The sequence below is a fragment of the Melozone crissalis genome, unplaced genomic scaffold, assembly GCF_028551555.1.
Source record: "Melozone crissalis strain CALT ecotype California unplaced genomic scaffold, PUWL_Pcris_2 ptg000018l_1, whole genome shotgun sequence".
In the NCBI taxonomy this organism is placed as follows: Eukaryota; Metazoa; Chordata; class Aves; order Passeriformes; family Passerellidae; genus Melozone; species Melozone crissalis.
Genome location: NW_026535796.1, coordinates 605,202 through 615,105, shown reverse-complemented (window position 1 = coordinate 615,105; position 9,904 = coordinate 605,202).

Genomic DNA, 9,904 nt, shown 5'->3' with positions numbered 1-9,904 from the left:
ATACCCAAGTAAAAGCAAAAGCAGAGTCAGAGACATGAAAGCCATCAGAGATATCCTACTGTTTATGATGTGAATGTAAAGTGTGATTAAGGCAATGTGAATTACCCTCAGCAGATCTCTGATGTTACAAAAGTAATTGCTGAGATCTCTTCTGAATTGCTGATAACTCTATCTATCATGGCTTGGTTTGTTTGTTTTAAGTTGCATTCTTAGAACCAACAGGAACTCTTGACAATTGAGAGCTATAGAATTTTTTTTTTTTTTTAAGTTTAAAACATTGAATCATATCCAACAGGCCCTTAGCTCTGTTCATCAAAACAACAGTTGCTGAGGCAAAAGTCCACAAATGTGTGCCTTAGTTTTGATTTCACGTTTCCAGCAGCATGGAAATGTTTTTCCTGTAGGAGAGCAAGGACAACAAGCCTATAATCAAGAGCACTCTAACCCTACAAACTACATATGGAGAAAAATTCACAGGGATGGCTTTGGTGCTTTTGAGCAAGCTCCCAGCTTGCAGAGGGGAGGTGTGTATAGTTGGCTTCATACCTGAAAAGGTGAGGATAATCACAAAAGAGAGCCTGTACCCCAGACAGCTTGTGCTTACTTACACAACCCCCAGAATTACTAAGTTCCCCCATATCATATTCCCCACGCCCTTAGGAGTAGGTCAAAATTCCTCCCATCCCTGCAGGATCCCTGGTTTGGGAGAGGCTGGAGTCAGTTTGGCTCAGGTACAAAAGACACAGCATTTATTTCCTAATACAATGAAAACCTGAATATATATATATATATATATATTTTTTTTTTTTAAAGGCAGATAAAATAATCTTATCATACCTTTCAAAAAGCACTAGAAAACCTGGGCTGATAGGCCTTCCAATGCAAAGGAAGAAGAATGAAAACACAGGTTGGGGAAAATAAGAATTGTTTAGAAAGTTAAATGAGCTATTAGTTTTGAGGAAAAACATCAGTATTAATAGTTACCTATGGGTTAGCAAGTCAGTCAGTGACTGGTACCTGCCAGTAACCCTACAGCTAAGATGAATTGCCCTCCTGTTATTCCTTGGTTTGGGAAAAGATATTTCTTGACATTAAGATCACTGCTCTACCCTACTTAGACTCAAATGTGGCACAGAAGAAGTAGTCATTATATATTTAATAGTTCTCTTTTGAGAACTAGAGGAAGCAGAATTTTATTAAGGGCAGAAGTGCCATTGGTTTATCCTGAGTTTAACACAGGACATCAGGATTATGCAAAGTACAAAACCATTTCTTTGGAAAAGGAGCAGACATCAGAAGATCTTTGTCAGAGACAGAGTTACATCAATTGAAATCAAACACAGAACAAATCTCTACAATGTCTGCCAGCATGGTAGCTCAGACAGCTCTGTTTTTTCAAAAAACTCAGTTTATAGGAATAAAGTTATTATCAGGCATTTCCAGTGGTGTCAGGCAGAGAAGAACAGGGCTCCCCAAAGCTTCCTGCACAGCCTTGCCACACAGGCAGCTCAGCTCACCAGAAAAGGGCATCACATTCTTCTCTGCACATGCAATTAAATTGTGTGAATCTAAGGCAAGCGTGCTGCATTTAAACAATGAAGTCAGCCAATAAATCTCACTGCTGTCCAATTCTTTCAGGGCTGCAGCCTCAGCCCATACCTCCAAGATAAATGATGATGTTCACCACCAACTCCTGCAACCGCAGCCAGTAATGATCCTTCCACAGAGTGATCCCACTGATTTCAGTCATTACTTTTAGCTAATTCTGACGTGAGTGGAATGCCCATCCCATTGACAGGAACGCAATCTGCTTATGGACTTTAGAATATTTGCTGTCCTCTGGCCTCAACCATGAGAAACAAGAGTTTCAGAATTAATCACAGCTCCTCTTCCTCTGCTACTCACTGCATGCAGAAAGGAAATTGCTTTTAACATATATATTTAAACAAGCTTGGTTGCATTAATTAGTTCTCCTATGACATTCACCTCAGTTCTTCTTGTTATTGCATTTTTGACTGTAACTAACTCTGTGGTTTTAAGTAAATGAACTCATTTGAACACTTGGTCCTGTATTTTTCCTGTCTGTTAATAGCTGAGCCATTCAGTATGGGACTGCAGCACCCCCAGAATTCCTGAGAAAACGGAGTCATTGCTCACAGGAGGGCTGTACACTTGGGTATTACTGCCACCTAGTTTTCAACTTTTATTATTATTATTACCTAGACTTTGGCATTTTCTATGGTAAAAAAAGTGCATATATAAAACTGGACAATTTTCATTTTAGTCATTTATATATGTCTACATATCTATCTCCTGTGATGTCTTGAAATAGTGAAAAATTTGACCAGGGATAAACTATTACTGAATAAAATATGCAGGCATCTAAATGCAATCTTGAAATTCCTATTTAGGGGAGATATTACTAATCCCAACTATAAACAAAGTGTGAAAATCCAACTTAAATTGGCTATGCAAAATCCAACATAAATTGTAGGAGTTTGTAGCTCTATAGCTGATCTTTGCCAGCTTACACAGAATCTAATAATCTTTACTGTGGATCTTTTTCAATGCAATGGTGAAATAACACCTTCCTGCTTAATATGGGTGCTATGCCAAAGCCTTGCAGAAAGGCCTTGCAATGTAAGACTCCTCATGGAGGTACTACATATTTTTCATTTTGAAGTGCAAAAAGAGAACTTTCATATTGGGGTAGTCCTTTTTAGACCAAGATATTAACTAAAAGCTTAGCAAAAAACAAACAAACAACAACAACAAAAAAACCCCAAACAAAAACACCCCACAAAAACAAACAGCACCCCCCCCCAAAAAAAACCCCCAGAGAAATGTGGAGAACAATTAAAGCAATTTTTGAAACCTCATATAAATTCCATTTTGAGGTCTGAGAAAGGAACTGTTGGGCTTCTCCTTTTCAGTGACCTTTTTGCTTTTATGCCAGTTCTGTGGTTTCTGACTCTGACAAGGAGTGCCTGTGGGAACCCATACAAACGGGAGGTTAATTCAGAACCCAGCTGAGCAACCTTTCACAAGATGTGAAATGGTAAATATATTGCCACAGGCAGGTTCCACTTTTGAAAACAAAAAATTAAAAATGGCTTATAAGTGAAATTTAACTGCTAGAGCTGGGGCTCTGCTACACCAAGGCAGAGCAACATGTTTTATAGTTTATCCAGTGCAACTCTACTGAACCAAATGAGAACAAGGAAGTCTGCTCTTTGCTGCAACTGAATTTTGTCCATTCTTTTAACAAACCGCATGGCAAAAATTAGACCATTTCATTGTGTTTGTGTGCAGCAATCATGCACAAAAGCTGCTCCATAAATCTCCTGAAGGAGCCTGGATTCTCCTCCATGGAAGTGAAAGATTTGTGTGGCAATTTTTCGTGGCAGCAAGACCAAGTATGCTGATGTTGTTGGTCTTTATTTTTACCGGAACGGTTTTAATGACTGGAAGTAAAACAAGATGTTTGTGAGCTTCAGACATGATGCAATTTGAGGAATTTGGCACGGTGGATGGGTTGACAAGGCACAATTCTGAAGGGGGCCTTTCAAGACAAAACTGAGACATCTATATTAACACAGGTTGAGAGGGCACAGATGTCTCTAAGCACTCTCCCTTGTTTTTTAAATTGTTATTGAAAGACAAAATTCTATTTGAACTCAGGTCCCAGGCCCCTGGGCTTGAAAACCATTTGTGCACCCCCCACTGTGCTCAGGTTAAGTTCATTCAAACTATTTCTGCAGCTACAGTATGGATCACACTCATTTTCCTTTTTTCCCCTAACAGGTTTGTTTCTGGTCATAAATTCTCAATCAGTGTGCAAGCCACATTGTACGATTTCGTAAGTAGTGTAGTTAAAACATGTTTAAAGTAAAAAGAAAAAGGATCTGACAATGAAGCATTGTCCCCTTTTGCAGAACTGAAGTGTACCTTCTTTGATTCAGTAACCTTGCTGCACTTTGGTATGAAATTGCCCCTTTTTCCATCAAACTTGCATTTAAAGTGCCTCATTAGCATGTCTCACCAGATCAGTAACGATTCTGCAAACTCAACACTCATCTCAGTCAAGCCACCATGGTTTTTCTATCTGTTTAACATCTAAAACTCCTTGACAAAGTTCCTTTTAAAATTTACTCCTTTTGTTTCTCCTTGGGTTTTCTGCTAAGATCTTTAAACTTCGATGTACTCCAAGATGACTCCTGAACAAAAATCATGTCTAGCCCAGCTAGTAAATCTACCCTCCATTCAATGGGATTAAATAAGTGTTTCACGGCTATTGTAGAAGCCTCTAAAAAGGATCTTGCATCTTTAAGAGTTTCCTACAATAAATTAAACACATCTCACCCATTATAAAAGAAAAAAAGAAAAAAAAAGAAAAAAAGAAAAAAAAGAGGAGACTTGATCCAGCACAGGGGAGCCACTGTAGACCCACAGTGATGCCATACTTCTAGCACCAAAACACCCACAGATAACAGAGCCTAAATGAACAGCAACAGGCAATGCAAGAGGAATTTCATTTCTTTAGAAGCTCAGCCTTGGGCTTCCCATCAGTAAAACCCCACCAGCAAAATAAAGTAACTATGTAACATATTAAAAATCTAAAAATCTCTGGGTTATTAAAAAGGAACGTGGCAGGTTTCTAGTTTGAATTTGCAGTACCTCAGCCAGGAAATTCTTGTTTCTTCTGAAATATGTAAGATCTCAACCTTGGTGTTCAGATACTCCTGAGCCCTTCTTAAACATGGGCACAGGAGTAATCCTACTGGTATTGTTGAGATTGGTGTCTTGCTTAAGGTTAATCTCGTGTTTAAATTAGAGACAACATACTCAATCCAAACCTCCCAGATCTTTCTGCTCACTTATGAACTCATTTAGGAACAGAAAAAACTGGAGCCATTTGAACCAAAAGCAGGATTGAAAAAAAAGTTTGCTGAAAAGGAAAAAAAAAAAATCTGTTCAGAGAAGTATCTGTGCAAGAGTGCCTCAATTTGACATAAAGTCCTGGAGGCTGAGAACAGGCTACAAACCACAGAATGTTCTGTGTGACTGTGACCTAAATTGACATTAACTTCCCTCGAAGGCTACTGAATCATCTGAATCATCTGAAAATCATCCCCACTTGTTCAGTGTTGAACAACCCACCTGAAGTGACCCAACATTTCAAAGCTGTGTTCAAAAAACACAAGAAAAAACCTGCCAGCATGACTGGGCACCAGTTTAGGACCTTTGCTGTCGCAAAGAACATAGTTGATAAATTTGGAAATACCTTTTAATTCTCATGTGAAGATAAAGGCCTTCATTGTATTCTTTACAGTCATTACCTGCAGAGGGAAAAGAAATGTAACTCAGCAAGTTCAAATTCTCCCTTAAAGCTACAGGGCTAATCAACCACTCAACATTAGCTGGGTACTTTGCATTCCAAGTGGAAATGCAATGCAGGCAGTGGAAGCAATTTCCTCATTTCCTAGTGATCAAAGAAGACTGAAACAAAGTGCCTTGAGAAAACAGGGAAGCACAGAAGGAAGTGCTTCTTGTATCAAACTGGCAGGAGAGAAGATTGTTATCTTCTTCCTATTACTCTTGCTTTAATCCATCAGAGTTCACTAATTTTATTATCCAAACATTAAACTTCTGTGTGTAAGTGGAACAGTTCTCTCATCCCTGAGGCCACCATCTAAGGTGAAAGCAGAATCACTCACATTCAGTCACTTTTCCTGTCCCTCTGGATGGACAGAGTTAGGCTTCCCAGAGCTGGGAATTACAGAGCAATTTTCCATGCAGCCACTCCTGCCAGCCTGATCATTCAAGTGTCCCCCTGGAAGGACCCTGTTTCTGCAGAAGTCACACAGAGCTATAACTGGCACCATCTCTCACGGATATGTTGGAGGCTATTGGTGTTTTCTGAGAGTTCCTGGTGGTAGCCTTTTGTCCAATAATAACTACCCCTTACAAGTTTCCAAGTCTGGAAAACATTCAAACCCAAAAAACTGGCTGAGTCACAATACAGTCTTTCTATTTCTGAGTCAGTCTCATCCTTTCTGAAGGTCTAACTCACAAGTTTTGGCCTCCTTGTGTTTGTGACATCCAACCAAACACCAGCTGATGTGCTTTGGTCCAACGTGAGTTTTAGTAAGCCTTTTCTTTAAATCAAAAGCCTCTACAAGTTGGTGTTTTTATAATATTAGTTGAGAATTCTTAAAGTACTCCTATATAATGACCAATATTTTATTAGTTATGATGCTAGTCATTCTTAACTTCCTGTAGTAAAAGCCACACCAGTGATCTCTTTTGGTTTGATGTGTATTACAAATCTACAGTATAGAAAAATTCACTATGGTTTGGAAAAAGGGGATGCCTGAAATGTGTCTGCCCAAGCTTTAAGTGCTGTACACATTATCCCAAAAGCTCAGACTTGCCAGGAAATGTTCCTCTATGGACAGTGAAGGTCTCTTCTCCCAGGTTAGCAAGTGAAAGGACAATTAGGAAATGATCTCAAGTTGCACCAGGGGAGGTTTAGATTGGATATTAGGAAAAATTTCTTCACCAAAAGGGTTGTTAAGCACTGGAATAGGCTGTCCAGGGTGATGGAGTCACCATTCCTGGAAGTATTTAAAAGCCATGAAAATGTGGCACCTGGAGACAAGGTTTAGTGGTGAATATGGTGGGGGAAAGACTGGACTTGGTGATCTTGGACATTTTTTTCCAATCTGAACAACTCTATGATTCTACAAGGGAAGGGATGTTTCTAAAGAATGATTCACACTATCCAACAATAAATGTAAACTATTCATAAATTGTTGTATTTAAGTTATTCCTGATCCTCTGATAGTGATTCTGTCACTTCCTCACAGCAACACAATATCAGTCAACTAGTCCACACCTGAAGTTTTAAAATCTCTAAATCATTAAATAAGACCAGAAACTACAGAGTACGGCTGCTCCTCATCCTGGTGCTCTCTCTTGGTTGCTGCACTTCTCCATTTTGGACACAGACCCTGCCCACCCTTCTGCTCTTCCCCTGCTTCCAAGTTTGGCTCTCAGACTCTGCAGGAAACAAAAACTGACCTTTCTTTAGTGTGGCAGGACACTGGAGTTTACCATCCTGACCTGAAGACAGACCCTCTTCCTCCTGGCAAGCTCCAACAGCAATTACCAACAGGACAAAGTCATAGGAAATGGTTTGCTTTTTTTTTTTGATTCCACAGGGTATGTCAAGAACAAGCTTTCTGTTTCTGGCCTTTTTATAGATGATAACTTATGTGACCACAGATTCTAGAAAAGAGAAGGAAATCCAAAGCTGCTGTCAAATTACAGCAGATATGGAGCAAATGAAAAAGAAGAAGGAGAAGAAACAGGAAAAGAACAAGGAGAAAAAAAAGGAGGAGGAGGAGGAGGAGGAGGGAGGAGGAGGAGGAGGGGGAGGAGGAGGAGGAGGAGGAGGAGGAGGAGAAGGAGGAGAAGGAGGAGAAGGAGGAGAAGAAAAAAGCGAAAAAGAGAAAAAGATGGAAAGGAACTTGATACCTTGTGACAACAGAGGGCTGAAGACCTTGACAATTCACAAGCTTTCCACTGTCCATCTAATGCTGGCATTAAGGGTCAAATTCTGTGCACCACAGAAAATCCATTCAGAGACCAATTACCACAAGTTACAGCTGGAAAAAAGGAGGATAATATTAAACATTGTTTAATAATAATATTTCAATAATTAGATTCTTGTGTTTGGTTCCAACACCAAAAGGAGCTGAATGAAATTGTGTATTCATTTATTCTGAATTACTAGGTCTGATTTCTTCCAATCTCAGCCAGAAAAGATGTCAGAGGACTTGCAATGAAATTACAGCCACTTAGAGAGGCGGATCATTCAAAAACCATCACCTTTGCAATATTTTAACACAACAGAGAGGCAGTCTATCATGAGGGACCTAAAACACCAGACCAAATGTAAATTAAAAAAACCCAGTCAGTGTTTTAATTTCCATATGCAGGATGTGGTAATAATTAACTATAATGTCTTATTCCTCTCTGAGCCTTAGTACAAGGAATCACATCTTCACCAGAAGCCTTTAACCAAAGTGTAATATTCTGAAAGTCCCAGAGTATAAATTCATTAATTTAGTCAAACATTCAAAAGACAGGTAGTTACAAAGTCAATTTGATAAAACAGGGGTACCTTTTTCTTTCTCTTTTTGCTTTTTTGTTGCTCCAAAAAGCCATTACTTGCTTCCTTACTTCAACTACCATTCATTTCCACAGCATTCACTGAAGTTGTTGAATAATAATCATTATTCTGCAAAAAAATCCTTCCATTGGCAAGATGTGTGTGTATCCAAACTGGTCCTTCAAGGAAATAACTGCTACAGAATACTTCATGTTTTCCATACTGGTTTTTGATTCCTGTCGCTGAATTAATTAAAAAAAATCCTTTGTGTAGGAAGAAAGGTTTTGTACCACTTCCATAGAGAACTTGTAACCATGTAGGTGCTGTAGAGAGAAAGTGACAATTGTATTTCACTTTCCAAGTCCAGTTTGGAAATTTTACCCCAGAAAGAATAGGAAATCCTGTTCCTGAAATGCAGATGTCACAAGGATGACAACTCCTATAAACCCAGGACACCAAACAACATTTTAGGACAAAAGTAAAGATCAGATGAATCACATAAAACACACACAAGGATTAGTTGAGAAGAAGAATTTGTTAATGTGGCAGAAACTGACTAATGATACACCAGCGGCTGAGGGAAGAAAAGATCATCTATAGAGGTAGTAAATGCTAAGTACTTGTCTGACCCTTAAGAAAAAAGCAAATAACTTCTTAATAGGAAGTGCAAAAAAACTTATAAAAAATAAAGTTATCTCCCACTTTGAATTTGCCAGTTTTTAAGCCATTTAATAAATCAGGATGTAGGATCTCTCTGCTTGATGACACCCTAATTCCACACCAGATAGAAGCACTCATTTAGAAAACCCCACAATCATTTGTAGGTGAGAATTCTGTTAGAAAAAGATTGCTGAAACTATAGCCAAGCATAATTAAAGTTCAACAAGTGCTGCTTCACAGCCCAAAATTATATTGCAGCCTAAACTTTCTCCCTGAAGAAGTAGGTTGGTCAGGAAACATCTCCTTCCAGTTTGGGGTCATGGATTTGGAGCAGTGTGGACCAGATTGCCCCTGACCAAATGTTGCTCCCAACTGACAGTCCTGCACTGATCCACTTGAAAAGAAAAAGTGGGAAGTTTTCTCCTTAATGGACAGGTGTTCCCGTGACACAAAAACCCAACCCATCAGTCCCATTTGGTTTGCTAACTGGAATCCTTATGCATAGCCTAAAAGGAGGACAATGGGTGGAAATGGCCATGGAAAGTTAATGACTCTTTCAGCACCACAGATGGTCACTGCAACTCCTCTAACCCCAGAAAATTGCCTAAAACTCGCTTATTCAATTAGAACCAAAAACCTAGAAAATCTCTTACGAGCAGCAAATTTGACAGGAGTTTGCCACAGGATAAAGTGCAGGAAAAGGGACAAAGACTTTTTGATACTTACCCAGGCAGGAAGATTTTTATCACTCCACAGAGCAGGGATTTAACAGCCACCACAGGACAGTCAGGAAGAAACATTGCAAATTTTTAATCACCTTTATACATTTTGACACCAACAAAAAAAATCACTGAGAAGTGTAACCAAAATCAGAATTAATCTGGTTTGATAGGAGAGGTCTCAATATTACATAACTTGATTCAGTAAATCCATAATAATTAATAAATTTATATTAATTCCATTTTGTTTAAAACTGTGTTGTATCCACATCTCCTAATTTTCAAAGAGCAAAATCACTGAGGATAAAAAATTTAATATACTGAACACAGATGAATTCATGTGACAAAT